Source organism: Ixodes scapularis, unplaced genomic scaffold (assembly GCF_016920785.2).
Source record: "Ixodes scapularis isolate PalLabHiFi unplaced genomic scaffold, ASM1692078v2 PGA_scaffold10__122_contigs__length_95168666, whole genome shotgun sequence".
Lineage (NCBI taxonomy): Eukaryota > Metazoa > Arthropoda > Arachnida > Ixodida > Ixodidae > Ixodes > Ixodes scapularis.
In genome coordinates, this window is record NW_024609836.1 from 53,032,848 (window position 1) to 53,036,957 (window position 4,110).

The window sequence follows — 4,110 nt, forward strand, 5'->3', positions numbered from 1 at the left end:
TATTTCAAGTTTCAGCCAAGATTCTGTTAGAATGACTATGCTGAACTTGTTATATATAAAACCACTGAGCTCGGCCTATTTGGGGATGACACTTCAAATATTAGTGGAAGTAATATTGCAGTCCAAGCTTTTCGATTGCCTTGCGCGGCGAGATGGGCGAAACAATATGTCCTTACTTAGTCATTGTAACTAGAAAGTTCTACAACAGAGTTAGAAGAAGATTCATACCGAAAGCACTTGTTGTTGACATACAGCTTATCAAATTGGATTTTAAACGTTCCAGTTTATTTCGAACGAAGCGGACTAATTCAGACAAGTCTTCGCACAGCGTACTCAGAATCTTTTAGTTTATAACCGAATGAGAGGATGCTTTGTTCATTTTTAAAACGCAAAAGGTTAACAATTCTCAGTCGGTTTTTATCTGCTACAAACTTTCCCAGATGATGTGTCCGATCTATGTTCGGATCTACCTGAATGCCTAGTCGCTGCTCACAGAAATTCAAAACGGTTGCCTCTGAATTGTCGCCAAGTTTCAGTTGGTGAGTCGGGAGGACCAAAGAATAATAGCTTGGACCACCCTAAGTCTATTCTTGGTATCATCACACCTAGAGTTCACTTTTGAAATGTCCAATGTTGTTTTGCCAGAAGCTTCAACGCCTCTTGGGCTTCCTTCTGAAGACTCTTCCATGGAATTCAGGTCCGCCTCAATTGCCGTTACCCTTTCTCCGAGGTTATTTATCGATAAGTTCGTCGTTGACTGGGCATCCTGAAGCTTCTTAATTTCGGCAAGCATGTTGCCTCGCCCTACCTCGATTCTAGTAACTACGCTCAAGATATTGGCAAGCTGAGCTTCAAAAGGTCCGGGGTTCGCCTCGATGTCCCCGGATATTTGTAGTATTAATAGTGCTAAACGGTGCTAGCACTTTGAGCCAAGAACACAAATAGCCGGCGCCGACAATCACATACATCGCAGGGGCACGACAACGCAATCAAACGATTGTTACTTCGATAGCGGACAGTACTGGAAGTGTAACCAAATTTGAACGACGAAGAAAAGGGTTAACATCATGGTTTCGCTTGCGATGCCATGCCCCGTGGCATGGCATCGCAAGCGAAACCATGATGTTAACCCATTTCTAATGTTAACCCTTAACCCTTCTCAGCAGGGTCAGTTGGCCAACTGACCCCGCTGAGAAGTGGGCTTTTGTAGACATGCGCCGAGAGAGCCGGTAGGTGCCGTTCCAGGCTGCCCGATGCCGTACATGTTGCTGTCAAAATCTGGCAGCTTGGTCGTTGTTTCTGCTGAAGGGATATTGCCGATACATGGTCCAAGTTGACGCACAGGCCATGGTAGACAAGATGGTTTTCTTGGAGATGATCAGGCATTGTTGATGAGCGTGTAGCTGTCAGCAAAACCTGAACGACAAAGGAAAGGGTACATAATCATGTTTTCGTTTGTGATGTTGTGCCTATGTCCAGTATGACCATTTCTCCGCAACATAAAGAACAATTTATATTTTCTGCCTAGAGCTGCAGTTTTCTATACTTTGTCTCCCCTTAGCATGGGCTGTTGCCACAGGTTCTACAAGTGTGAGCTAATTGCTTTGGATCACGCCATGGCGGTTGCACGAGTGCTCATTCAGTGCGAGCGCTGTGAAGGCAGTCGAGGCTACCATCTCACGTTTGCGCAGCCTTTGTGGTTAGTCCATGCTAAGGTGCGAGGAAATCTAACATGCTGAGCTTGTACCCATTCAGCCGAAAAACCAATTACTTTTATCTAATTGGAGGCGTTTGGCTAACAGCTAGGAGAGAGAGAGAGATAAATTTTATTTACAATGATGCTTCGTCCGCATTATCTGAGTCTCATCAGTGGTCAAAAGGATGCTGGTAGTGAGGGCGGCAGCATGGTCGACCCCTGCGACGTTGAGAATGTTTGACACTAATTGGGGCCATAGTGTCAGTTGTGCTTCCCGGGGTTGGGCGGTCCAGCTCTTCCAACTGACAGATGGAAGGCATGAGGAGGAAGGGGGTGAGGTAGTATGGAGATGATTGTGCACGGGTACAGATTGGTTAGGGCACTAGTTATTAGGCAAGCGTATTCCAAAGCGCCGCAAAGCAATACTTAGTCGACATTTAAGCCATTGCATGGTGCAGGCACGTAGCCAGGATTTTGTTTTGGGGGGGGGGGGGGGGGGGGGGGGGGCCCGCCCATGACAAAATGCAGTATGAGGGGGAGGGGGGAGAGGAGGTCCCAGCAAAATGGAAGATTTCGGGGAGAGCCCGAGCCCTTTGGGTCCCCCCCCCCTCCCCCCCCTGGCTACGTGCCTGGCACGGTGTATACATGAGTAAATCATAGTGTTGCAGGGGGGAGGGGGAATATATTGTGTTGGCGAGACCTGAAAAGTTTAAATTTCGGTAACAAATCACTCCTTTTTATTATTTCGTATACACCGTGCACATTTCTTTTCCTTGCATTTGCATACTGTTTGGTATACACATCTAATACATTTGGTTAGAATATTTCTTAGTATAGTATTTATTTTTGTAGATACTATGTCCATAATACTGTTCAGATCCCCAGCTAAAATTCCCATTAGATGCAATTGGAATTTTAAGTAGTTTTAACCAGAATCGATTGGTTTTAGTGGGTTCTAATTGGAAGCACATTGGTCAATGGGTCTCACCAATTGGAATAATTTTTTCAGTTGGAACCTGAATGGGTTCCAAAGGGCTCTCATTGGTTTCCATTGGCAGGGATCAATTGGTTGTCTGAAAACCCAACTGGTACCAATTGCAAATTCCAATTGGAATCTAATGGGAATTCTCAACTGGGATGTCGTATGCAAATTAACCTTCAGCATCAGCATCTTCGTTGCCAAGCATATTTTGTCCCTTCATCAGGGAAAGCAGCCTTTCACTGGTGCGATAGTTTCGTTTAACTGTGTCTTTCATCTATTCTGGGTTCGGGAGACAGCCGAAGCGAAAAAAAAAATGCCGTCCTACAAGCGCACTGGCAGGACAGTGGGACCTTGGCTGGAAAAGCGTTATCTGTCCCCGCCTAAATGGAGACGTCTGTCACTTTATTGAAGGCTAAACATAAAACAGCGCAAAACAATGAAAAGCTCCACAGGACTAGTGCAGACTGCACTAGTCCTGTGGAACAAACACCACAGGACAGGAAGGGAACAAACACCACAGGACGAGCACTGCACTGTGCAGTGCTCGTCCTGTGGTGATTGTTCCCTTCCTTAGAGCTTTGTTTTGTGCTGTTTTACCTATATAACCTTTAACCAATCATAAACCTGAAATTTTTTTAATCTACTGTGGTTGCCCTTGCAATTGCTTGCAGCTCCTGTACCATCTGCTCAGCCTGCCTGTGAGTTGCCGGTGATGAGGTGCGCTGGTGACTCAGATAATATTTATGCAATAAATCATGCCGTTGCCCAAACAAACCTTCATTAACACTTCAATTGTGTCTAACAAAGACCATAGATCCTTGATTACTACGCTCGACGACATGCTGCTAACCACTCACACCTCCAGCCACTTGGTGTATAACAACCTGAAATGCTTTTCCTTCCACTGAACCAGCAAAGCATACATGAATTTCATTCCAGGCTGTTGGCCATTCTCAATGTGTCAGTGCTTTTAGCTTGGTTTTCTGGTTATTTGGCATTGAGTACGAGATCCAGACATAGTGGTCCCGGACATTATGGTCCCGGACAATATGGTTCCGGACAAAATGATCCCGGACAATATGGTCCCGGACAAAATGGTCCCAAGTGCTAGGCTGGACAAAATGGTCCTATGTCATTTTCGCGGCAATTTTCTTTTTTTTCTTGCTTTTTTGCTTTATTTTTGCTAAACATTTGCGACATGAGCCGTTGGTCATTTTGAAGTTAATTTTTTTATTGCTTGGTCTTCACAGGTTTATGTTATTAAATGTGATTCGCAAAATACTTGTATATCGAGCCGTTCGTCAATCTAGAGTTTATATTTTTCACCCATAATTTTCGCCATTTGTTCTACTTTTCGTGTGTTCAACTTGAGTTTCAACCAGTCTACCGAGAATTGCAACAACAACTTCAAACAATCTGCACACAGTACGTA